Source organism: Acanthopagrus latus, chromosome 13, assembly GCF_904848185.1.
Source record: "Acanthopagrus latus isolate v.2019 chromosome 13, fAcaLat1.1, whole genome shotgun sequence".
Classification (NCBI taxonomy): Eukaryota; Metazoa; Chordata; class Actinopteri; order Spariformes; family Sparidae; genus Acanthopagrus; species Acanthopagrus latus.
The window spans coordinates 4,391,983-4,419,365 of NC_051051.1; the positions used below are offsets into that span (position 1 = coordinate 4,391,983).

At 43.4% G+C, this 27,383-nt stretch overlaps 1 protein-coding gene across 2 annotated transcripts in view; it reads right to left on the bottom strand.

Annotated features, from left to right (window-relative positions):
• gabra3 (gamma-aminobutyric acid type A receptor subunit alpha3) overlaps positions 1 to 15,227 on the bottom strand; it is a 94,216-nt gene extending 78,989 nt beyond the window's left edge. For both annotated transcript variants that reach the window (XM_037120652.1, XM_037120651.1), the window contains exon 1: positions 14,407 to 15,227. The gene's annotated coding sequence lies outside the window, so the exon portion shown is untranslated. The remainder of the gene's footprint in view (positions 1 to 14,406) is intronic.
• Positions 15,228 to 27,383: the final 12,156 nt, after the last annotated feature.

Genomic DNA, 27,383 nt, shown 5'->3' on the forward strand with positions numbered 1-27,383 from the left:
TATCCGACCTAAGAGCGCGTCTCTGAAGTGTCTTGATCAGGAGCGATCGATCACACTAACAGGCAAAGTATTCACGGGCAGGTTGGCGACTCCGTGTAAGCAGAAGCTATAGTCATTACTAACGCGAATGACAGCTATATAGCCCAACTGTAATTGGAATGCAAGGTTTCACTCTAAGGTAATAGCCATACAAAGAGCGGTGGAGTTCAGCACACGCACTAGACTGGCCCAACAGAATAATTTAAACCATAAATCAAAGATCCATGCTGTGTTTCACCTTGAAGCTCTATAGGCTTGTCTTTGCCACTTAGCAGGGAATTGTGTTGAATGCGTGTTCTTGTTTTCCCATCCAATCAAAACATGGATTTACCGTCAAGGTTCAGGGATGTGCAGTGTAAGAGCATGAGCTATAGTGAAGTCACGCCCCTTCCGGTGCTCCACATTTGAGGTTATGGCCAAAAGAACTGTACTGTAGATAGTTGTGTTGTTGATTAAGGTTCTCAGTCATCCAGGTCAGATAAACAACCCTTCACACCTGAGCTCACCTGGCCCTAGCAACCCACATGATGGCCGGTTTAACCAATAACCCACAAGTAACCCTAACGACTTTTGTGAAACTGCTCAGTGAACTACATCGTCTCACTCAATATATGTAACACCAACATGGCCGCTATCAACCTACAAGGTTGCAGCAATGGGTTTTGGTGAACAAGAACTATTATGTGTGCAGTCTCTCTATGTATTTTCACCATCCTGTGCTTGATTTTCTTTCACCATTTCGCCACCAGCATGCATATTTTTCCAGAAATAAGGTCCCAACAGAAAGTGTGCCTTTGCATCTGACAATCACCAGAGTCAGTATGTGTTTTATTGGCCCAGTACAAGTTCCTGAGCCTAAAGTCAAGTGTTTCACAAAGTGTTGAACTTCACCACATCCTTGTTTGCGAAAGACTGATCCCCGTCTTTTGTTTGCCCTGGTCCCAGTGTATACGAAACGTGTTGCTGAGAACAAATTCAGGATTGCTTGTATTTCCAAAAAAAAAAACAATAAAGGTGATGAGATAAAACCTGAAATATATATTGCCTTTGTACTGTCTGTCTGGTAGTGTACCTTTCTAGAGCCTGCAATCATTGGAGTTTATCGGCTTTATGAAAAAAATCTGCCCTCCTGCCCGTGTGGACAGATGCGTCAGAGGGCAGCAGGAGTTCAATAACAGTGAAAGACTCCTGACTGAAATGAAAAAGAATCTGAAATAAACCAGCAGTACTGTAGGCCAGTCTTCCACTTTATCTTGTTTTTTAAATAACCATCAGGGATTTCACATGCATTTGTAGAGATATGCAATACATTTTAACTCGGTGTGAAATTCAAAGATTTACAGATCTAGATATACAGAGATTAAGGATAATGTGACACTTTGAACAGGTGATTCAGTGTCATCGCGTCTTATAAATGTCCGTATGTTGAACAAATACCGCCCTTTTGACTGAATTTAAAATAGGCAATTTACATTTTAACTTATCGTCATTCAGCCAGACGTGTAGGCGTGTATGCCGGAGGCAAGACTTGGCCACCCATTTTCTTATATGACACAGAGGGTTATTACTGATGGTGTTCTTCCCTGAAATACATTAGGCTTGCAAGAAATATTTAATCTTATCGGAAGAGGAGATACTGTGCATCAAAAAAAAAGACCTTACGCTGCAAATGTGAGTTCCACATATCTCGGCACACACATCAAATTTCATCACCTTCTTATTACAGCACACAGATGGGGGAGAAGACATATTTATTTGATTTGATCCAGCAATGCACATACATAAATAAATTCATGGCTCTTCGAGTATCCTCCAGCATTGTAAGTTACCTTTCCCCCGGTCTAGATAATAATCAGCTTCCCCCTCCAGTGGAAAGAGGTGAGTGTGACTCTGAACGGAGCTGTGATGAGCTTTGCCTCCTGCTGTGCGTCTCTGTGGAGGAGATGTTTACTGGGGCTTTTTGTGTGGCCAGTAGGATCCCACTTAGTGTGAATGATGGCAGCTGTGAGGGTGCCTCTGGCAAGTGTGACTCCAAACTATGGCTGCTTGGTCTCATGCAGCATATAGTGCCAGCTGCTCAGGCTGCGCAGCACTCCAGCGAGCATGACGGATTGTGGCTGAGGTAAGCACGTCTCCGGCGAGAACGATGCAGAATGCAGCGAGGGCGAGTGCAACTTCGGTTACAGCTATGGAAGATCGCGGCAAACAGCAGCTCAGTGCAGCTGGCTGCTTGAACTGTGGCTGCATCAGCTCCCACTGAGTATCTGTGACGAGTATGAGCCTGGATGCTCTGTGTGGGCTGCTGCTGCTGCTGCTGCTGCACAGGCTGACAGACTGTGGTGAGAGTGATTCCAGTGATCAAAGCGGCTTTGACTGCTCGGTGCAGCAACTTATCACTCTGGTGGAGTTTGCTGGTTGGGCAGAGGCCCGTGATGAACACAACAACAACAAGTCTGACTGACTGCCACTGCAGCGAACGAGACTCAGTTAAGCATTGTTCATGCTACTCTGTTTCTGGCAGTAGCAGAGCATGTGGTGGTGGATAAGCTCCACTTCTTCTGGAATCTGGGGAAACACTGGTGACTGTGGTTCAGGTAACGTGGCCAGCGAGACAGGGATGCATTATAGTCTAGTCTAGTGTTTCCCACACTGCACAAGTTAAGTTTTATTTTCAATTTACGAGTATGGGAAAACGACACCATCTGTGATCGATTAACCGGTGGACAATTGAGCATTTGCACCTACTCTGCAAAAAAAACCCAAACAAACAGAGAAAGAGAGATTTTCTCTGGTATCACACTCCTGCAAATTCAGTGATTTCATGTAGGCCTTTTTTTTTTTTTTATTTCCATAGAAGCTTGTAAAAGCACCTGAACGTTGCGATGTTATTTGATAACACACTGGTCTCGATAGGCTACATTTTTAACGGCGGGCTTCCTCCACATGCAGCTGTTGTGAAAATGGAATCAGGGTTGAAATCAAACAAAATGCAGGCGGGTTTACTGAACACGCGCTGAAGGTTAAAGTCAGCAGAGTAGACTTCCTGTATAAAGACAGTTGATCGTTGAGTCTCGCTGAGAAAACTAAAATGAACACACGACATGATTTTAACCTAAAATGGAGGCCAACAATGTGTCGCACCTTGCTTGGATTTTAGATGAAAAAAGGGAAACACTCAGTATGAAATCATTCAAACTGGTACCTGAAGGCTGATGACTGACATCTGCAAAGGGCTTAATATGACATCATCGGTAGCTCAGCGCTGATTAGACCCACTACAGTCACCATCACACTTAAGAGTACACTGGCACAGCTCATCTGACATCATGTCGGATCACAGCAGGCTCAACTGATGCCTGACTGCTGGCTTTAAAAAGCTTAAAGACCAAGATCATGCTTGAAAACCTTTTTTGTATTGTTTTATGATTGATTCTAAATGGCCACTTTACTTTTATTACCTGCCCAGAGTAACTAATTACTTTATTAAGCTGTTTTTAATTAAAAGTGGCTGATTAGATTCCTTTAAAAAAAAAAAAAAAAAACCCATTTCGATCATATCTTTAAAATGAGTCTCATGAAAGTCCGGCAATCGTCGCTGAGTGTTTGTGGGTTTTTTTTTTTTTTTTTTTTTTTTGCTTCATCCGCCTCAGAGAGGGAAAAAAAAGGGAGCTTTTCATTTATTTCGGTACCACTCAAATACAGCAAACTAGTAAGATCACAGTCTGGTCTCAAAATAAACGGCAGCCGACAAAGTGGCGAGTACTTTCAATTCCCGAGGCGCGGCTCGCAGTGAAGATAATGTTCTTATCACTCGCTCCTACGAGTTCAAAGACCGCCGGTGTTTCAAAGTTCTGTGGTTTAAGAAGAAAACGAACGACACGGAGAGCTGCCGGGATCTACATAGTAAGTATTTTATCCAAATAGCAAGAAATGACACATTACCCACTCAAGTGACACACAAAATAGTCAATCAGCAGAAAACTCAGCGCCTAATGAGACTTCAGCCGAAACAGTTGATTAATTAATTGGTCAATTGGCGGAAACTAATTGATGGTAATTTTGATAAATGAGTCATTGTTTTGTCATTTTGTTAATTATTGGCCATCATAATTAACACAGCTGATGACATGATATGAATTGATGCTTCGCTTTGGGACAAACTGTTTACTCTCATGCACTTCACTTTGATGAGGCCTCAATGCCAGTAAAAAAAAACAACAAAAAAACAAAAAAACTCCAACAATAGCTTCGGTGGAGTTTGTATTCAGGCCGTCCTGCTTTTTTCTTTCCCCTCCTCATCCATAATTGAAAACCGGCAAACTTTCTCCCTGCAAACTTTGACCATTACTCAACACACAACACTAAAAACACAGAGCGCCGGTCGTTCCAGTTTAGTGTGTGTGCAACCTGGTAGGTAATATTCCAGTCTTCTGCACTGAAAATGGGAGCAATCACTGTCGACAGGAACAGGCGCTGTTAAGACAGCAAATTACTCCAAGTTCAAATTCAAATCACTTTCAAAAGGTAATTACACTAAATATCCCACACGGTCCTACATTTTTTAAAAGGCAGATTTGATTAAACTACTTTTGACACCTTGAAATACAGCAGTGTGGATGTACGACGACAGAAATCTCATAAATAACACAATCTGGCAGTAAATGATGGAAATTTAAAGACCAGTTGAACATTCTGAGTTTAGTGTATATGAACATGCAGGTTCTGCAGTAAAAAGGTTTGATGTACAGGGAACAAATGATAAGAAGGGACGCCGATTGAACAGTCAACGGCAGGCACTGATCGAAGGTGACTAATGATTGACTGCTTGTCTTGAAATGTCTATAAAGATCACCGCGACCGACTGGAAAGTGACTGGCAAGCAAATGCGTGGGCAGAAATGGTCGACTACTGACCATGGACGATCAGAATCAACCAGAGAGGTTCAATAATGGAGATGGCAAGAAACTGTCATGAAATCATCCTCGTAATCAGAACACACAACCCATTCTTTCCAGCTGGAGAGCCTGATGTACAGTGGGATGGCTGAGAGGACTACTCTGTATTTTTGAAGGGTTTTTCACACCTTCAGGTAAAAGTGCTCTTAACGAACAGATATAATTTTGTATGAAGGGTTTGCATACTAAGTAATGTTGCTGTTCATCTGTTCAACCAGACTGACAAATGAAAGGGCAGAAAGCAAAGAAGATGCCTGTGAGCAACAGTTACGTAATTATCTGATATGTTATTTGTAAAGAAATTTCAAGCTTGGCATCAAAATCTGCTCACATCCTGTATCAGTGTCAAGTGCACAGTAGCGTCTGTAAGCAGCTGGAATTAGCAGCTGAGTGTTGCTAAGCAAAGCTGATTCTTTAAACTGCACAACAGAAGTAGAAGGTAAGTCTCGGGTCGCCTCTCTTAGAACTGAAATAAACCTTCAGTCTGACCACTGAGCAGATTATTATTCTTTTTTTTTTTTTTTATCTCAACTATTTCAAGTGTAAATAATACGTTTGGTGTCCGAACCAAATAGTAACGAATTTCATTATGTATTGACTTGGCGAGAACTAGTTCATCTACCAGCATAATTGAATTGGCAGCTGTTTTGACACGAGGACCGTGTTCTCCTCGGTGACCTGTGACAGGTTTTACAGGAGGACAGAGTCGCTGCTGCAGCTCCATCCTGTCCTCACAGATAACTGTGTTCACATTCTTGGCGTGAAGTCAAACTTGTTCAAGGTGTGGGTGTCAGAGTCCGACAGAGTTGTCTGCTCGCCTCGTCGGGATGTTCATGGATATGCATCAAGGCAAAAACCAAGGCCTGGCTGTCCAGATACGGTGGGAATGCATCCCCTGCTGATTGCAGACACACGTCATGCTCACGGCCCTTTTGTCTGACTGCTATATGATATTGTGGCTGTGACACTGTTTGCTTTATACATCTGTGCACATGAAATTACCAAACACATACTGTTGAATCTAAAGATCAGCTTCCAGCTTTCCTCTTTCTGTGGTGTACATTTTCATTCAAAAGTCCCCCTGGCAGCCTGGTACAAGTAACGCCACAGATATATGAGTGAAATTAAGTTGAGGTATATTGCTTCCACACTGCACTTTCATGGTCTATCAGATGTAATAAAGTACAAGTGTCTCTTGATAAAAGTGCTTTTGGGGTCAGAAAAACATGTTTTATTACTACCTCTCCGTTAGTAGCAAGTATTTCATGGTTGAGATTAAAAAAAAAACATACTGAATGATCTTTAAATAATATTCTAATAGCATCCTAAGTGCTCACAATGACTACTTCAGCAGTACGATACATGCTCTTGTCTATCTTAACCATGAGGCTGAAAACGCTGCAGCGAAGCTTTTAACTAAAAACAAAGAGACAGCGCCGTGTCTGCTCTGTTTTTAGCGTCTTGTCACTGGATGCCTGTTTCTCATTGATTTTTAGAGCCGCTAATGTGTTTCGGTCTTTGAGTGACCTGACCCAACCCTGTCTCTGAACTTAAGATTCCTGCGTGCGGCCCGAAATCTTCAGAGAGGAGCCTCCCGGCAGTTTCTGTGTCAAGGTTAAAGAACTAAAGGTGACCATGCTGTTGCTGTCAGAGCTCATGAGCAAAGCTTCCAGCGTTGTGACATTGCAATTAAGACCTTCTTTGATGTGTATTCCTCTTGTATCCCTGCTGCCTTGTCTGATCTGAATATTTTGCATTTTTTATCCCCACGACATCCTCTGTTTACGGAGGCATTTAGGTTAGTCAGTCATTATAACCTTGACTAACAGCTTGCCTGTGTGCAAATGCAGAAAATCTGATAGTTATTGTTCTCGACAGCGCCAATGTATGCTATAATTCAAACTGTAAAATCCACTTGTGGATTTTAAATGATATCTTTCAGCACACCTACACCGTGTTTCGAGCATGGCGGTGCAACAGAGATGCAAAATAATCTCCCGTGGAAGACGGCGTCTCCACGCTCTACCTGCTGCAATAAAGAGTAGGCTGAGACAGCGCGAGGATGGCCAAACGCTACACACATTAAATGCCAACAATCGTCTGGCAGCTGGTGATAAAGAAAAAAACGTCTCAGTGGTCTCAGTAGTGAGCTTATGTACGAAGAAGGGAGCTGGTGATTTCTGTGTAGAAATGTACTTTGAGTTACATTAAGACTATCGCAGCCCTCTGTTTTAAAACATCCAGCTTGTGATAATGTGATGGCCCAAACTACAAAACCTCCCACTGCACAGACAGGAGTTCACTGTACTGTCCACTAAAGCTGCAATTAACTGTTATCTTTACTATCAATTAATCCCCCCAAAGCCCACGGTGTCATCTTCAAATTGCTTGTTTTGTTTAATCAGACAAACAGTAAAAGTCCCAAACATATTTGATTTGCGATCACGGCACATCAACAAAAGTAGTAAATCCTTCCAAATGGAGGAGCCGGGCCCCGGGGGGGATGTTTATATGCTTGAGCTCTACCGTCTCTATATCACTTCTGCCTGCCATAGCATTCGACACTACAAGGTGAATTTCAGATCAGGCCCTGGAGTTATCTTAAGGCCAGAGCCGTCCCTTGAAGTAAACACAAGAGAGATAAATGTGCTTTCCACATGCACGCATTCTGATAGATGATGAAGTCGGCCAAATCAGTTAACTGCACAAACTCTCAAACAGGCACTATCTATATGAAAGTACACGGTGACACAGCGTCTTGCATGTCTGATTATCTTACTTATATTGTGTCAAGATTCATTGTACACGTGCTCACAGTTTCTGGAGCCCGCGCCCCTCAGAAAAACTGCCAAATAGGTCGACTATCAAAGCAGCTTATTACAACCCGTATTCACGTTTTTTTTAACCAACTAGGTTTCTTACCTCAACCTGACAAAGAAGTTTTCTTACCTAAACCAACTCATTTTCTTACCAAAACCTGACCAACTAATTTTCTTACCTAAACCTTACCAACTAGTCTTGTTACCTAAACCTGACCAGGTTGTTTTCTTACCTGAATCTGACCAACTAATTTCTTACCTAAACCTGACCAACTAGTTGTGTTACATGAACCTTTTTTTTTTTTTAACCTAAACCTAACCAACAACTTTTGTTGCTGAAACCTAACCAACTAGTTTTCTTACCTCAACCTGACAAAGACGTTTTCTTACCTAAATCTAACCAACTAATTTCCTTGCATAAACCTAACCAACTAGTCTTGTTACCAAAACCTGACCAGGTTGTTTTCTAACCTAAATCTAACCATCTGATTTCTTACCTAAACCTGACCAACTAGTTTTGTTACATGAACCTGACAAAGTAATTTTCTTACCCAAATCTAACCAACTCATTTCCTTGCCTAAACCTAACCAAGTAGTTTTCTTACCTAAACCCAACCAACTAGTCTCCTTGCATCAACCTAATCAATAAGTGTTCTTGCAAAATCCCAAGCAAGTAGTTTTCTTTTCTAAAACTTAACCAAGTAGCTTTAGTGCCTAAACCCCACCAGGCAGTTTCCTTCCATAAACCATACGACGTAGTTATCTCACCTAAACCTGACCAAACTGTGTGCACACAATAACAGTCAGGCATTTTGGTAGCTGGTGAGCTGCAATCGTCGTGTTGTTTTGGTAAACCCTGATGTTTCTCAGACTCGCTGGCAATCAACCCATTCAGTTGTTTTCATATGAGGAAGTGTTGATTTTTGCCTTGTTTGTGCAGTAAGGCGCCAGGCTGCTGCAAAATAACCACAACAACTTGTGAGCTCTTTTCTGTCTCACACTGTTTGGACTGTATTTCGACGCCCACGCGGTTTCTTCCCAGTTGTTGCAGTAAAGTGAATCAGTATTGAAGATGCTGACACCCATGGGACACTTGTGACACACACGATTTACCCAGGTCCATTTAAAAACATTTTAAGAGAATTAAATCTTCTGTCTCCTCATGACATCCCAGAAACCCCTCAGGACCCTTCATGCTCCTAATAATCCCCTCTTCATATCTTCAGCCAAAACAGTCGGTTACTGAGGCAACAGCTGTGTGCATCATCTTGTGCTACCAAAGGAAGCATCAGCGCCGCACTCGAGGTGAATGCAGACCAGGGACTGAGGTGGTCATCGTGATACGTTGGAGCAGAATAATGGCTCCTTATTGAATTTCCTGTCGGATACATTTCACAGAGAAGAGAGCCAGGCATTTATTTATTTATTTTTCATTTTTTTGGATCATTTACAGGAAGTTATGCAACCATGTAAGGGGTTTAATTGTTTATTCCGGTGTGCCTGCAGCCTTGAAAACACCAGACGTGCGCTGCAACTCCCTCTGCACACATCACACTTGACTGCAATTTGTGCCACGAACCTTGATTCACAAAACATGCACCTGCTGTCCGATAACCTTCAAGCACTGTTTCTCATCTTATCTGGATCAGGAACAAAATCTAACTGCTCATTGGCTTAAAACACGTCTTAATCCACTGCCAACCGCAATCAAAAGTCCAATATTTAATGCTCTGCCTTAAATATTTCGTGCCAGTGGATCAAATTAGTGCATCACTGGGGCAATTCTTCACGGTACAAACATTTTAAATACAGCGATAATGCCTCCTCAACACCATTACAGGTCTCGGACGTTTACAATACAATCTCAGACATTTTAGGAGTTTCTCAGGACATGCAGACATTCTGCCTCTTCCATACAGCTGCTCCTAATATGAAGCTTTAGGCCCCAGAAAGATTCTGACATTTGAGAGATTTTGACTGTCAACCTTAAAGGTCACAGTAAACCTGGAAAGACGTACGCGGTTTAGGAGAGCAGGTGGAAATAAGCGAGAGCAAGGCAGCATTGCTTTTTCTATCATCTCCTGTTTCATATGGATTCAATGTGTTGGAACATAAAAGGAGCCTCTGACATCAAAATCAAACCAAAACCAACGAAACCCACAGCAGAAACATGCAGATTTCTATCTTAAATGCAGGTTGGATCCATTATTTCTCGCTTTTTGTTTGACATGATTCTGTGATGGCAATTTCCTACCTCCTCTTCTGTTCACTACAAACAGAGTGTGAGGAACAAAAGGTGAGCGTCAGTGGTGACAGCAGCTCCTGAAGGAAGGTATTGTTGCAGAAGGGGGATGTTGCACAAAAAATGTCTTTGTTCATTTTCATGGTTATTCTAGCCTCGCAAAAAAAGGTGCTCTTCACAAGCGCCGTGCAGCCAAACAGAAAAACAAACCTTTAAATATCAAATTTAATCTCAATGATTATCTCCCAAGATCAATTTGAACAGCTTAACTGTGTGACTGTGCCACCAGCTCCAACATTCAAACAATGGCCGATGATTTGCTCTGCTCATAATGTACTTGTTGGAAAATATTTTATGCAGCTCTTGGCAGGCAGTTTTAGTCCCTAAATTACTGGGATGTGCATCCACACGAGATTGGTCTTGTCAGGAGAACTCTGACTCTGCCAAAACACTGAGACGCAAGTCATCTGTTTGTGGAGGGTTGTTTTTTCTTTTTTTTTTTTAAAGCAACAAATTACAGATGTGGCAGACATGTTTCTGCAGGATTAAGATCACTGACAATCACAGAAGCGATCACGAATCAGTGGGAGTCTGGAGTTAACGTTATTCCAGTCTGAATGGCGGTTCAGTGATTAATCGTACTCCTCTACTGCACATAAATGGGGAAATGATGGGAGCTCGCCAGCACAGGGAATGAATGAGATTAGGGAAATTATTGGAAGATGTTGAGAAATTCACAGTAATGCAAAAGCACTCCACAACCTGAAAATATTCAATTTTGGCCATTTCATCCCATGAAGGATGTTTGGCTGTGCTGGATAAGTGAAGTAAGTCCGTCTCTCTCTACCCGCCAGTCTGTTACAACCCGGCGTGGACTTCTCATTCTCCTGCGTTGTCCCACATCTCATCATCTTTGCCCCTTTGGAGCCCAGCTGTAAATTTCCCTTCAAAGCCTCTTGGTCATGACTGACATGATCTCGGTGGAGGCTTCAATTCACTTAAAGGGCTCTCTTGATTACGTCCTGTCAGCTGTTATCATTATCATCGTCAGGCAGTGGCTGTACGCCTCGACCCCCCATCTCCACTACTCGAGCTGTGTGGTGGATCTCGGGGCATATTGACATCTCCAAAACAAGCCTCTCTTGTAGGGCAGTGCGTGTTCGTGTGCTGCTTTTACCAACAGTAGTGGAGGGTAACCCTATTATTTAGCATACTGAGTCATTTCCAAAACATGTTGTAAACATTAACATTCATTTATGGGCAGAATATTTGCCTCCTGCAAAATAAGGAAAAAACAAAGACAGTGCTTTTCCCCCCCTTTAACACTCTGGGAGACATTACCCTCATTTATTTTGTAATCACTCGAGATACTTTGCATTTTACTGCATCATGCCTTACTGTGCCTCCAGGAACAATATAGAAAATGCTAATCCCTGCAACAATCTGCCCCGATCCCTGCTACACGTTTTATTTGACTGCATCTGCAAGCAGAATGCAAGAAAAAAAAAAAAAACAAGAAAAAAAGAAGAGCAATTACAAACAGATCCTCTAATCACGCCACTTCAGATGTAGCAGGTTCGCCGAGTCACAGAAGCACAACATATCCATCTGCAAGTCGCGCATGAGAAAGATAACACCTTCTCCCCTCAACAAAATCTGTGCTCCCTGACACATTCCCTGCTGGACAATAAATCTGAGTTTGCTTTCGCTTTCCACCACGCGGCCATTTACTGTGAAAAGGAAGGAGGGGAGGCGAGAGGAGGGGGGTCGGTCGGTGGTGGCTCTCTCTGCTCTGTATGTCTCAACAGATGAAGAAACTGGCTGAGAAAAGACATTTACTTGTGGTCACACTCGCGAGCCCGGAGAGTCATCGCATTATGAGCCGTGTAGCCGTTGCAGACTGAGGGATCGTGGGGGGGAGGAAGAAAAGAGCTGCGAGGAGCTACAGATGACTGTGCATTACATCAAATGAGAGGTGTGGTGGAAACATGAATATGTGATGTGCAGACGGACAGACGAGGGACTCCTTAAAAAATGTGGCGTGCAAGGAAAAAAAAAAGGAAGGACGGAGCGGAGAGAGTGAGGAAAATCATCCTCGGAATGAAAGATGTCGCAACCTTGATCTCGGCTGATGTCCGGTAATTAATACCAGAGCGTGGCCTCTGACATTGGCTGGTTGGAGAAGGATGAAAAGATGAAGCCAGGACTAATAAAATGACACAGCTCGTCCTGCTCTTTCACCCAGCGCACCCACATTTATACCTCCTCACCTTAAACAGGTCTGTTTGTTACATGCGTCTCATCGGGGAAGAAAGTCATTTAGGGATGCGATGATAAAAGACTGAATGGCGGAGTGGCGACACAAAACACAATAAGTTGATGAATCGTAAATCGAGGTAATCGTGAATGTCCCGGCGCAACACAGCTGTCTCAGTTGCTTGGATGTGAGTCAAGATTATGGATTCCAAACTAGAAAACAACAGGGAGGTGACGCTGTGCAGGAAGCCCTCGTGATTTACGATAGCAATTCATTGGCGTATTTTAAGGTTATAGTGACTCCTGCATGTTTTAGTTTTTATTCCAAAGTTTTGAAAATATTTTGACGATTAGTGGGATGATATCGTGAATCGCAGTTATGTTGGACACGATAATGGGTCCATGGTTAGTGCCAATCGCCACATTGTCAACACAGATGCATTCAACACAATCATCTTTAACAGGAGCTCTGTGCTGTGAGTAACGATTATGTTCATTGTTGCTTATTTCCCTGATTAATTGATTGTTTTTTGGGTCTAAATATGTTGATCAGTGTCTCAAAAAGCCCAAGATGATGTCTTCAAATGTCTTGTTTTCATCCACAAACCCAAAGATATTCAGTTCACTGCCATGGAGGAGTACAAGAAACCAGAAAATGCTCACATTTAAGAAGCTGGAAGCTTTAAAGAAATGACTCAAACCAATTAATTGCTTATCCAAATCGCAGTTGATTAATCGAATAGCTGACAACCGCTACAAGGATTAATCGCTGCAGCTCCACAGTCAGTCGGGGGACCTCGTCCTCCTCCTACATCACTCAGGGGCTGAAACCATTTGTTGCCTATTTGCGCGACCCTGTTTTTTTCTCGTTGGGCTGCCGAACAAAAAAAAAAAAAAAAAAAAAGACGATGTAACGGTAAAATTCTGAGAGTCTGTGGAGTGTGTGCTGACCCAATTTGTGTTCTTTTTCAGGGCGTGGAGCGAGACGAGAGGAGGGAGAACTGCAAAAAACACCCAGAGAAAGATTTTTTTTTTTTTTTTTTTTTAAATCATCTGATCACATCACATCACAACATGTGGTCACAGCGCGCAGTGAGGAAGAGGAGAGAGTTTCAACACACACACACACACACACACACACACACACACACACACACACACACACAAACTGTACTGGAGTTTGAATTATTAAATATGGAAGTGTTTAGTTTCTGGCTGTCGTCATCAGTTGATGTGTGTGTGTCTTTTTTTCCCTTTGCCTCAGTTTAATTGATCAGAGATGTGAGACAAACAGGGTGCTGATTTTTTTTTACAGCCCTGTTGTTGTTGTTGTTGTTGTTGTTGTTCTGGTGAGGAGATGAGCCAGACCAGAGGAAGAAGAGGAGGATGAGGAGGAGGAGGAGGAGGAGGAGAGGAGGCTTTTATTCAAGGTTAAGTTAGCCTCTGCTCAACAGTCTTGTCACTGGTTGAGGTGCCTTGTTTCCATCTTGGATCTCCAGCCCTTAGAGTTATCTATTTATTTTTTTGCATGCATGTATCACCACGAAACGTCACGCGTTAATTGCTCATTAGTGGGGACTGAACAATTAACCCCCCCCCCCTTCAAGTGTCGCATCGTGTTGACTGTCCGGACTCAAGTCACACGCGTAAAATGAAAATAAATTAAAAAAAACACCAGCACCATCGTCTTAGAAACTGCGATTAGAAAAAGAAAAAGAAACAGAAATAAGCCCCACATGTGCTGCTCACACTGGACCCAACACTTTGAATGTTGATCCTGCAGCGCCGCATCCTCGCATCAGCACCACCAACACCACCAACACTAACACCACCACCCCCAGCATGCGAAGGGAGACCTGTTAAACCATCAATTATACTGCGGTAGCTCCACACACACACACACACACACACACACACACACACACACACACACACACACACATATTCCCACACACACATTTCACGCACACACAGCAGTTGTTGCATGTGAATGAAACATTGCCATTGAGCGCGTTTGCGACCGTCTCCAGTTCTTATCAGACACATGAAACACACCTAATGAGCGCGTAAAGAAGGAGAAGCAGGAGAGTCTCACCCCCAGCAGCAGCAGCAGCAGCAGCAGCAGCAGGTTCGGCTTCTGTTCTGGTTGTTTCTTCTCTCTCTCTCTCTCTCTCTCTCTCTCTCCCCTCCGACTGGGCTCTCCTCGGAGTTAATGAGGTTCTGACGTTTGGTCCGGGCTGATTTCTCCCCTCAGCTGTTGTTGTCCACCGGGGTTCAGATCTCCTTTTTCTTTTTTTTTTTTCCTTTTCTTCCAGCGGTGAAACAGTCTGGGATCTATCGGCGTCCTCTCGCAGAGCTCTGCCCTCTTCTTCAAACTAACCTTCCCGCCCCCTCCTTCTACCCAGCGCAGATTGGTGCCGGCCAGGAGGAGCAAACCCTGAACCCGCGGGTTGTTGTTTTTGCGTTAGAGGCGCAGATATGTCTGGCGGATCGATGCCCACATGGACGTGCGCCTTTCCCCCCCTTTTTTTTTGTTGTTGCTGTTAACCGACCCGCTTGTCAGTGATGCTCTCGACAGCTGGAAGGGGACTCTTTTCTCCCCACTCCTCCCTCCCTCACTCCTTGTGTGCGTTATTGCACAAAAAGAAAAAAAAAACCTCCCAGCCGAGAAAAAAGAAGCAGTGAGTGGGCCCACTTATTCAGCAGGGGCTCCGCGGTCTGAGCACTGACGCAGGTGCCGAGGGTCCAACCACAACTGACAGAGATGCCAAGCCTGTGAGCCGCTGCTGACAGTGATATAGCAATCTCATCTGAGTCATTGCAGTAGTGGGAAACGGGAGCAGATCAGTCCCACTCAGTGACCTTGAAGGGGGGGTGGGGGTCCTAATCAGCGAGAGGAAGCTGGGAGAGAAAGAGACAAATGGGACGCCTCACCTTCATCTCCAGCCGTGCCCAAGGTGCCCTTGTGCAAGGCATGAAATGTCACCTCTAACCTCTGCTCATGCAGCAGCAAATGGTACAAGAGCGTGCGTTGCACTCCGCCAACTCCCAGGTGTGTTTGAGTGAACGCTTGTGCGAGCAGCCAGCAGTTTCTGACCTGACTTTTTATTCGATTGAATTCACAAGATCAAATAAATCACAGCTGGGAAAAAAAAAAAAAAAAATTCTGATTCGACTGACCCGCAGTCAGAGTTCAACTCATGTTTAGAAATCATCGCTGCAGTCCATTTGCAACATGAATATTTGGACTAGCCAATTTCCTATTTCTTTTGTATCCATTCAAAAGCCCCCTTGGTAATAACCCTCCTTTTTTCTTTCTCATGTGGGATAGCACACATGTTGCTTTATGTATTTTTCATCAAATAGTTCTAAATCTAAAACAGACTTAGCCCGTCTCAACATAAAGGAAAAAGTTCCCCTGAAGATTGAAAATTCAGCTGTTATCTTCTCGCCCCCACGCTGATAGAAAGTCAGGGGAAGTTTTTGTAATCCACGAAACATTTCTGGTGCTTCGTAGCGAAACAGGAATATTTGAAACCGTTGAAGTGGATGGAGACTTGTTTTAAAATGGAGAAAAGAAACATTACATGACTCCATACAGCTCCTTTAGTGTGATGCAAGTCTCTGATTTGGAAAGACGCTAAAATCTTCACTGTCCCTGCTAACACTAGCGCCACCCCGTCTGAAGTGGGTGCACGAGCTTGTCTGAGATCCAGAGTACGCTGGACGAGCATTTTAAAGCTTGATCATTCGAAAACAAATCCCCATCTACTTCAGTGTGTAGGTGAAAGCTGCAACACTGTTTGGAGGTGAAGCTCCTGACATGTTTTTGTGGACTACGAAACTTCACCCGACTCAACCCTAACTGCCTTTAAACATGCTATATCACTGCTAACTGTTACATCCACAGTATTTGTGTTGTGTAAAGTATTGTCTGTGTCAGTGCTGTGTGTGCAGTCAGACTGCCGTTGTAAGAGGTTCATGAGTAATAAATGAGGAGCTTTTACCAACTAAGCTCTCTGAGATTTAAGTTATATCAACTCTGATGACGCCAAAACCTTGAGGGGAACTTAAGTAAAATTGCAGCCATTAGTCTACTAGAATGAATATAGCAGGATAGTTAATAGATCAATAAAAAAGGTCTAGTTCATTATTTTTCTGGGAACTAAAGCAACTCAGTTACATTGTGGTGTGAAATTACTTGTTAGTTTTAGGCTGTAAAACTACTCAGATTTCAGCACTAAAACTACCTGGTTAGAAAACTACCTGGTTGGGTTTAGGTATTAAAATTACTTGGTTAGGTTCAGGAACTAATACTAGCAGATTAAGTTCAGGATCTAAAACCGCCTGGTTAGAAAACTACATGGTTAGGTTCAGGTATTAAAACTACTTGGTTGGGTTCAGGATCTAAAACTACTTGGTTGGGTTCAGGATCTAAAACTACCTGGTTGGGTTTAGAAAGTGAAAGTACTTGGTTAGGTTTTGGAAAATAGTTTGGCTTTGTTTAAAATAGCTTCATTTCTCATGTAACTTCCTTCAAGGGCAAAGCTAAGTTGCGTGCAAACCTTCAATTACGTAATGCAGGTGATGTAAAACAACTCACTCTCTTCTGGGTGAAACTCACAGTACAGCCACTGGAGGTCTCCGCTGAACAAGAAACGCACATATGGGTCATAATAAGCTGCTTTCACAGCCAACCTGTGTGGTTGTTTGTCCTGATAAGAATGGGCTGGCCAGACAAAGGGAGACTTGCCTAACATGTCAACAAACCTGTTAAAGCATCCTGCGACTCCCTCACCACCTTCTGAATGGCTTTTGTGAAGCGGACAGGTGAACAAGGGATTCCTTTCTGTGAAGTCCACCCCAAGGTTCCTCACATCTTACCCCTAATTAAGTGGCCGTGGAAGGGCTTCCTCTCATTGTTGCTGAGGGTCTAAGGTTGGGCTGCCATTTCCATTTATCATTCTCAACTTATTGTTTCATCGTGAAAACCCTTTGAGACTCTAATTGTAATTAGAGGCTGTAATAAACTTGATTTGCTGTGGGCTCCTGCGGGCGAGGAGCTGGGCCAGTTCTGCCAAGGAGGCTGTGAGCCGTGAATGGAGACAGAGACGGAGTTTGGACGTCTATGTGTCGGTTCTGTGTGCTTTATTTTAGGGTGAAAATGATCCATACACCCAGAAGCGAAATGATTCCCTGCCTATATCATCAATACCACCTGCTGTGTAAGCTGCCTGCTGGCATGTTTCTCATAATCCCTGTCAGTTTTTGTTTTTCATGTGTTACCTCCGAGCCTCTACAATACTAGCTGAAAGCATGTTTTTAGCAGTCCTACCTTCATGTTTTATAAACGCGGCTATTCGCGTGAACGCCTTTATACGTCCAAACTTTCTACAGCTGCCAAGTGCCTCGCAGTTGTCGTCCTTTCAATAATTCCTTGAGCTGACGTAATCATGTCCTCCGGCTAACAATTATAAACTCTGGACAGTCTGACACTGAGATATGCATATATGTCTCGGCTGCTTTTGTTAATTAGTCCCAGCTTGTGGACGAGGTGTCAGACTTTTAGTAGAACAGAAAAAGTGCTTCAGTTTATTTGGAAGCAGACAAAGAAAGCCTGTACAACAGACGGGGGGAAAGATTTATTGGTTAGAAAGTCCATTTGTAGTCACTTGAGATCATCTTATAGCTTTTGGAACTAAATATATTCTCAGGTTATTCTCAACTGTATCAGCTCATAAATCTGATTCTGAATGTGCCATTTTTTCCCCCCCACACACTGTTATCCTCGTAGCCCAAATTCTTAGAGGAGCATATGTGTGACTCTGGTTCAGTCTGGCTGTGAATGAGAAATCCTTATCCCTCCGATAACAGCGTCTTCTCGGGGGTCACTTCCAGCGAGACACTTAAGCCTCAAGAGGCCCTGCCGGCCAAAAGGTTGCGCTCGGCGGCTCCGAGGTGTGAACACACGTATCTGAATGTCACGTCGGCAAGCAATCTCATTGTTGGTACCAAAACCTTTAGTTTTTTTTTTCAGTTTTCTCCCGCGTTTTTCTTCTCTCCGTGGCTAATGAGATTGACCTTCTCGACATTGTGTATTCCTGAAAACGAGGCTACTGTTTTTCCCCGACATTCATTATCGTATATTGAAAATCCGACCGAGGGGCCCGGGTGCTCCGGTCGTTGTGTGTGTGGCCCCCGTCTGAGCCACAGGTGCGAGGGTTGTCAGGGCTGATGAATAAATACAAGATGATTTGAAGACTTGACGCTCCTTCTTTCATGAAGACAAAGCGGCGTGATAGAGTCTTGTAGACGGGTGCGTCGTCTTGTCACATGAGATCAATCAATGATTAACTTCCCCGCTGCGGAGCCGCCTTGTGGCAGCTGTAGAAATACATGAATAATCCATCTCATCGCTATACAGAACACAATGTCACGTACGTGAAGTGTTAAATGTGATAACATATACATTTATATATACGGACAAGTTCAGGCAGTAAACATAGTGCCACATCAGCTAGCCATCAGTTGATGCTAATTAAGGCTAATTACTTTCAGCACTTAATGTCAGGCAGTTCATCGAAGCTGTCAGCTCTTCATTTAAGCCATCAGCTCCTCAGTCATGCAGTGGTTCTGCCACACTGCTCACTGTGAGGATCTACCAGCCCTCCTCCTCATGTTTCGGTTTCCTAGTAATCAAAACACACGTGCAGCGGTGTGTTTCTTCATAATGACATACATTCCACATCTCAGCGATACGTCTTCGTAGCAACGCCGGGACTATTTCATCTTGCAGAGAGACTCTGCTGCCAAAAAACAGCCGGTGTAAACAATTTAAAAATACGATTACGACAAAGTTTCTGGCTGAAATGTGCACATTTACCACAGAGCCAAACTTTGCATTTAATCCTTGTTTATTGCTTTCGGAGGAAGTGCTGCGATCATCACGTAAAAATCAAGCAACACAAATCATTGTCACTCGTGTAATTAATCACCAAATGCTTTGGGATTCCAGCTCATAAACACTGTCATGGTCCAAAACTTAAACTTGATGCTAATTGCTTCTGAAAAATACTGTTGCTTGTTAACAAGTCCTCCCTCCATCCATCAATCTGTCCACTTTGTGTAGCCGTTTCCCCGTAGCTCAGAGTCTTCGCTCCTTCAGTAAACACTGTAACCCCTCGTGTATCGACCGCCATCATGGGTAGAGGAAGTTTCTTCTCGGAAAACCGCCAGTGATTCTTTTTAACTTGTGCCTGGGAAATATCTCACCACATAGGAGGATAGGAGACTTTAAATTGTCTTTTTTTCTTTTACTGGTTTTAAAGGTGCGCGATGAGGGAAGAAATTGTAATCAGAACAAAGAGATCTTCGTACCTAAACACACTAAATAAACAAACTGACCTTAAAGGACAATACAGATTCATAATGTTTTACGTTGGTTATATGTGGCGGACCCTGCCACCTTTCTAGCTCCACACAGTGTTCTGGGGGCTTATTTTCCTCTAAGAACAGCTCGTTTATGCAATTACGGACAAAATGTATATTCCTTAGTTTGTACCATTACCTCATTAATTTTGTAAATATTTGAATTTCTTCTTCAAAACTACATAGTGCCCCTTTTAAGGCTGCATTACAGTAACAAGTTCCTCTTGTTTTAATACTTGCCTCCACCCATTTAAGAACCAATAGTCATACCTACAAAGTAAAAAAATGAAAAACAACCTTGGGCTGTTTTGTTGCCCAGTCCCAGCATTTCAAAATATTGATGTGTGTCATGTGTATTGCAATATAAGCCTAAAAATATCTTCTGAGTATAAATGAGACCATGGTCCTATTATACGTTTAAGTATCATCCATGCACGACTAACATCCGTTCCCCTCAAAGACTTGTGAATTCGGACCATTTAGCTCCAAACAACCGCAGATGGGACTCTGGCAGTTTCCACGCAAGATGTGTAACCGCTCTGACGACGAGAGGCACTCGAGGCCAAACACGTCGCTGCAGACCGATGCCTCTCAATCCTGCTTCTTGGCACTCAGGGTGCTGCCGCTTTTCTGTCCCATCACCTCCTTAATCGAAGCTCATCGCCTTCTCGTGTCGTGTGTTGTGTTGTGTCGTGTCGTGTCGTGTCGTGTCGTGTGTTGTGTTGTGTTGTGTCGTGTTATGTTGTGTCGTGTTGTGTCATGTTGTGTCGTGTTGTGTTGTGTCGTGTCATGTCGTGTCATGTTGTGTCGTGTCGTGTCCGGTTGTGTCGTGTCGTGTCCTGTTGTGCCATGCCGTGACGTGTTGTGTCGTGTGTTGTGTTGTGTTGTTGTGTTGTGTCATGTTGTGTCGTGTCGTGTCATGTAGTGTCATGTTGTGTTGTGTCGTGTTGTGTTGTTGTGTCGTGTCGTGTGTTGTGTTGTGTTGTGTCATGTTGTGTCGTGTCGTGTCATGTTGTGTTGTGTTGTGTTGTGTTGTGTCGTGTTGTGTTGTGTTGTGTCATGTTGTGTCGTGTCGTGTCGTGTCGTGTCGTGTTGTGTTGTGTTGTGTCGTGTTGTGTTGTGTTGTGTCGTGTCATGTTGTGTCGTGTGTTGTGTTGTGTTGTGTCGTGTCGTGTCATGTTGTGTCGTGTCGTGTCGTGTTGTGTCATGTTGTGTTGTGTCGTGTCGTGTTGTGTCGTGTTGTGTCATGTTGTGTTGTGTCGTGTCGTGTTGTGTCAGGTTGTGTTGTGTCGTGTCATGTTGTGTCGTGTGTTGTGTTGTGTCGTGTTGTGTTGTGTCGTGTTGTGTCATGTTGTGTCGTGTTGTGTTGTGTTGTGTCCGGTTGTGTCGTGTCGTGTCCTGTTGTGCCATGCCGTGACGTGTCGTGTTGTGACGTGTTGTGTCGTGTCATGTTGTGTCGTGTGTTGTGTTGTGTCGTGTTGTGTTGTGTCGTGTCATGTCGTGTCATGTTGTGTTGTGTTGTGTCCGGTTGTGTCGTGTCGTGTCCTGTTGTGCCATGCCGTGACGTGTCGTGTTGTGACGTGTTGTGTCGTGTGTTGTGTTGTGTTGTGTTGTGTCATGTTGTGTCGTGTCATGTAGTGTCATGTTGTGTTGTGTCGTGTTGTGTCGTGTTGTGTTGTTGTGTCGTGTCGTGTGTTGTGTTGTGTTGTGTCATGTTGTGTCGTGTTGTGTTGTGTCGTGTCGTGTGTTGTGTCGTGTTGTGTTGTGTTGTGTTGTGTCGTGTTGTGTTGTGTCGTGTCATGTTGTGTCGTGTCAGGTTGTGTTGTGTTGTGTTGTGTCGTGTCGTGATGTGACGTGACGTGACGTGTCATGAAGGCCAACAACATATTTAAAGCGAAAAAAAAAAAAAAAATCATCGCCCTCCGCTCTCATCCCCAGATGTATATATCTTACGGCCGTCCTCGTGAGACTGGGTGAGCGCTGATGGTCCCAGAAGTGTGTTGGAGCCCGTCTGACTGTCAACACAGAACAGAAGTTTACATTTGTTCTCAGTATAGTTCTCTGGAGATCGCACAGGCTGCGCTGCCGGATCACACTCGCTGACTCCCAGTTGTATGTTCACGCTGTTTATTTCACAAAGGACTACTTTCAACTTATACTGCCCTATATACTGTGTGTGTGTACATACATGAATGTGCATATTCTATTAAAAGGACAGAGTTGGGCACAAATACAAGTAGCCTATAAATATAAAAGACCCTGGTACACTCACATATACTTAATTATGTTTATTCCGGGTGCAGTCCATTTTAACAGCAGTATACTTGGTGAACTGGAAGTATTCTGAATTATTTATATCCAAAGGGATGACTGCTATGTGTTAGTAATTCTTAAAAAAAAACAAACAAAAAAAAACAATGTAGTTTCTCTCATTACTATAACCACACACACAATTTAATAACCACTAAAGCATCATTATTAGTATGACAAAATACAAACTACACAATGTACACATCTGTTTTGGCAAGCAAATAAAAGAAGAAAAAAAAAGAGGATCGACATAAACTGAGAGCTGGCATGAAGATGACGTCTCACATCTACATGCATAAATAAATACACGAATAATGTGGTTTTATATCAAGCAGTAATTAATGATAACAATACAGTTGCCTGTGGAGAGGGCTCTGGATGTTGGCTGCCAATTAGGAGCCCTTTATGCTACTAATGACACACATGCAAACACATATTTTTATACCGTTTGATGTGATAATACTTCTTCCAGACCTGTCTGTTAAAATAAAGGCGTATTCATTAAAAAACATCATGTTTTACATACTGTCATTTAACCTGGCGCAGCCTGTTAAAGCCATTGTAGATAACCAACATCAGTGTGATCACTAATCCACATCATCATCCTCATCCTCATCATCAGTGCTTGGATCTGTCTGACATCCCTACTGTCCACAGTTCAGCCCAGTTGCAAGGACTGGCCGTTAATGTACATGTCATAGGTTACGTACCTTGTTTGCATTTCTACAAAACGTGTCATGTCATAAACATTTCATGGTCATGACCTCAGTTTTGTTGGCGGGATGTGGAGGGGGATGGTGGTGGAGTTACAAGCGAGAGGCCTGAGGAGTCAATGACGACAGCTCGAGATATTTGGCAGTGGAAATACATTTTTATTGGGAGTCAGGACATCTCCAGCCATGTTTGTTATGACCAGAACAGGTATTTTAAGTCAAATAATGATGTTTTCTGAACCATGACTGAGTAGTTTTAGTGACTCCACCGAACCCAGACCATAAGCACACCCGGCTCACAAGGTAATATTGAAAATTGGACCTAAAGACACGAAGAGTTGAGACATAAAGAAATGGGAAGTTTCAACATATCATCGGTTTGCAGAAAATTCACTGTACATTGCCAACATTTTAAGATGACATCACTTTGACTCTATCACTCTGAAGTACCACCCCGTGCCCTTGATGAACCAATCAAAACTCAGCTTGATCAATGGCACCATAAGTTCATCTTTCCACCCTGACGTCTCGGCCGGTGAGTCCTATAAAGACGGAACTTTTGGAGACGGTCAAAAAGACGTGATTGGGGGTAGCAACACGTGCCAGCGGCTATAATTCAAACTATGTGACTGTCATGAGTGGATTAAACTGTGTGAGAAAGCTCGCAATAACAATACTTAATCTTGTATTTTAAATATTCATTCAAAGGACTTTCTTAATGTGTCACTAAGCACAAACTGTTAGTGCGAGGAAACTCGGGAATAGGACCCCTGGGGTGTGAAACTGCATAACGCTGTAGTTTTAACCCAGAAATCCTTCTGTGAACTTCCATCAATCTCCGCTGCATCCAAGCTGCCGAAGTTAAATAGAATAATAAAGACGTGATGAATTATTCACAATTAACGTTTGTATTAAAGAAAAGAAGACATTCAGCTAAAGCTTGGCTCTGTGCAAATGCAGTGGTTGTAGTAATACAACGCTATTGACGGTGCTCATAAAATTCTAATGCTGGCTGAAGAAGAACTACATTTGAAAAGCCTCTTTTAACCCCAGAGAGAAATTCCGAGGCGTATTTTCTCCAATTCTGGTAATGTGATCAGGGAGTAGCAGAGTGATGGAAAAGGTTTTAAATTCACGCTTATTGTTTGTTGTTAAATGGCTGTTTTTGTCTCGTACACACACACACACATTCACACATTATCGGAGTATGAAAGATAATCAGGACGGCGCGCAGCAACGTTCGTGCAAGTCCATCACATTATAACATGATGGCCGTCCACATGTCGGCTGAACGGCCACTTACACGAGGCCTCCGGCATGTCAGAACCTATTTCCTGCTCTTGTTGCGACATCATCTTTTCTGACAACAAAGGCCGAGGCTGCACATCATGTAACTTTCGTACAGGGATAATGTAATGTGTTATTCATATCTTCCTTTATCATAACATTTTATCTTTCATAAGGTAGAAAAAAAAGAAAGAAAGAAAGAAGTTCACACAGTGTCCATTTTCTCAGATGTGCATCTTCAGACAGGCCCTGGTGGTTTCAGCTACATGCAGCATCACTGCAGAGAACCTGGCTGTCTGTCAGCTCTGTAGGCTTCAAAGAGTTTGCAGTTGTGATGTGGGTTTTATGAAGCAGAAACTATTCTTTCAACATTTTTTTTGGGGGGGGAGAAAGAGTTTGGCCAGAGAACATTTCCCGTAGCGGTAAAAGAGACTTGAGGAAACCCGACACAGCAAAATCTTGAACTCCTACCGAGTTTATCCGTCTAATTTTAAGACAAAAATCTTATTACGCTTAACGGAGTTTGGTGACATTTCTGAAGGTTTGCAGCACAACGGTGTCGCAGCATTCAGCTAAATAAACAGCAAAACCCATAAAACGGCTCCACACTGCTCGTTTGTCATAATCAAAATCTCCAGAAGCCTTGAATTTATTTGAAAAGACGTCATTTACACCCTCAACGCGTGGTCGAGCTGGTGCGCCCACGTCGGATGGGAGGCGTGCTCGCGGTCTCAGCTGAGCAGCTACAGTGAAGATGTGAGCTTTAAAAAAAAAAAATAAAAAAATGGAGCGAACAATATCTTTTCAAATCAATTTGGAATCTCAGGGCTTTCGGAGAAACGGATGACACTGGACGAGTTGTACTGAGCTATTTTATGTTTTCAAACCCCCCACGTTTTTTTTTAGGAGACTAATGCAGCCTTGGATGTCGCAACTGTTGAAGTGCAAACTTTACACGAAACAACCTTCAGTCCTGTTTCACTTGCTCTCGATTAAAGTTTTCATAAACGCCTCGTTGTCGACAGTAGGAAGCAGGAAATTGCGATGAGTTCATAAAAAGAAGGGAGGGGAAACGAGCTTATCTGGAAAGAGGAGAAAGACAGCGGCGCTTATATTTCTCCTCTGAGGATGCAGAGTTAGTGTTTCCCTTAGATACAGCTGGCACCCGCCACATAGCCATTTGCTGCAGTGCATGGGAGCAGTAATTCAAAGTAAACCAACGGAAAATTAATTATTGATGTGTTATGAGAGACAACCATACATCATTATGGCGTTTTAGGTGGAAACAAAAATAAGAAAGAATCATTGAGTAGACACAAGTTGGTTCAGCCCGGGTACACCAGGGAGCGGGAAATGCAAGCGTACAAAAAAACTTGCTGGCGTGCCAAAGAAACACAAACATCGTCCTGTAAGACCTGAACTTCTGCATGGGTCCATCATTCAGCTGTATGTTTATTCTGGAGAGCTCGCTGTGCCACGGAGGGAAGATGCAGTAAATGCTTTACATTAGGCATACGCAAGGAAAGGGAGCGGAGACACCACGAGCCTGCAGCCAAGGCTGAACAGTGAGGAGTTTAAAGCTTATAGAAATGTGGCCGAGGCTTTCATCAACAGCCAAAGGCAGATAAAAAGAGATCAGCGAGAGGCTGTGGTGGGAGGCAGACGACTTCAATGTAGCCGAGAAAAGATGCAAAATTCATCTCAAAACACTGGTGCCTGACGGTCCTTTATCATAGACTGTAACGGCAGGTGGTGGTTGATAAAAAAAAAAAAAAAAAAAAAAAAAAACACCTAATGGAAGTCAGAGCCGGCCGTTTTAATCCGATCCACTCCACCACACTTTTATAGGCGTGGCTGGAGCTGATTCTGAGTTGATAAGGTGTTACATAAATCACCACTGGATCTGTGATTCCTCAGAAATTTAAAAAAAAAAAAAAAAAAGATTGATTGCACCCCCTTTTGTCTGACGATCAATAAAGCCGGTCTGAAGGCCTGGAATTGATCAACATGGTGGCAGGAGGAGGCTGACAATAAGGGTCACGACCTTTTACAGTCACCCCGAGGAGCTATGGTAATGAAAGGCTCCGAAGCAATTATCTCGTCAGCCCAGGGATTCTCCGAGTGATCAATGGACCAATATGGCCTCACGTCCGCCGTCACCTTAAGTCGTCAGTCGCCTCCACCCCCCCCCCCGGTGTGCCGGACCTGTCAAAGTGCAATAATCAACACCGACGAGCTTGTGTGACTCTAAGCCCAGATTCAAATGTCACAGCTCAAAGCACATCAGCACAACTCCAGTACATCCTAAAGGACAGGCTCTGTGTAGCACCGGCCACAATTTCCTGCAGCTGACTTTTTCCTTCCCACACACACACACACAAGAGATCATAAACAAGTGCTGGTGTGAGGTGTGTGTGTGCGTGCTCGCCACAGAGGTAGGCGTGGGTTTGACAGAGCAGATAGTGCGTCCATGTGCAGTCAAGACAGCAGCGAGGCTTCCAGCGAGGCATATTAAATCAACGAAAGCTACCTCTGTGGTGAGTCATCCTGTGGTTTCTATCAGAACAGAGGGCGGAGCTGCGCTTGTCAACATTGTCACTCCAAGGAACTTTTTGTGCACGTGCAACTGATATAAAACAAAGAACAGAAGCAAATCTTAACATTTATAAAGCTCCAATCATTGAATATTTGGCAGTTTTGCACATTTTATTAAAACTATTTACTATTAATGTTCGAGCAGAAAGAAGAAGCGTCACCAAATCAAGATTTAATGCAATGGATGTCTTAAATAGTACAGGTGTGCTGGATAAACAGGACATCGTGGGGAATCCTGGGAAATGTGCGTACAGTATTCGGTTTCTTAAATTTTTGAGTCTGAGTCCGAACTCATCGAATAATGACGCTCTGGGATCGCAGGACGGGTTTGGCCGTACAATCCAAAGTGTCAGTTTTTGACGAGTCGGGGGACCCAGAGCGTCATTATTTGACGAGCTGGGAACGAGACTCAATTAGCACCTTATACAGCAAAAAATAGACATCTTTTTTTTTTTAGCAGCCTGGCTACTGTCCAAAGCTAAAAAGCAACTGTAAGGATCCAGATTGTATGTAGTTAAACACCTGGCTGGATTAATATGTCGGCAGGTTTCGTTCCCAGTGGTAAGGGGAACACGAATCAGTGGGGGAACAAACTTTGATACAACACCGGTGCTCTCCATTGAGTGAGTGCCCATCTGTTCACTGTTGTTTTCTATCACTCTCCCTCCTCACCCTCTGTGCCTCCTTCATCAGTTGGGTACAGTATAGAAGAAGAAGCAGTGTAGAAGTTTTGCAGTTA